This window comes from Arachis duranensis, chromosome 5 (genome assembly GCF_000817695.3).
Source record: "Arachis duranensis cultivar V14167 chromosome 5, aradu.V14167.gnm2.J7QH, whole genome shotgun sequence".
Taxonomy (NCBI): Eukaryota; Viridiplantae; Streptophyta; class Magnoliopsida; order Fabales; family Fabaceae; genus Arachis; species Arachis duranensis.
This window is the reverse complement of record NC_029776.3, coordinates 35,471,790-35,472,033: the sequence shown is the minus strand read 5'-3', so window position 1 is coordinate 35,472,033 and position 244 is coordinate 35,471,790.

Below are 244 nucleotides of genomic sequence, written 5' to 3'. Positions count from 1 at the left end.
ACATCCCATCCTCTCAGTGAAAACGTTCCTATGCTCTGTCACAGCACGGCTAATCGTCTGTCGGTTCTCAATCAGGTTGGAATAGAATCCCTTTATTCTTTTGCGCTTGTCATCACGCCCAGCCTTCAGGAGTTTGAAGCTCGTCACAGTCATTCAATCCCAAAATCCTACTCGGAATACCACAGATAAGGTTTAGACTTTCCGGATCCTCATGAATGCCGCCATCTATCTAGCTTATACCACG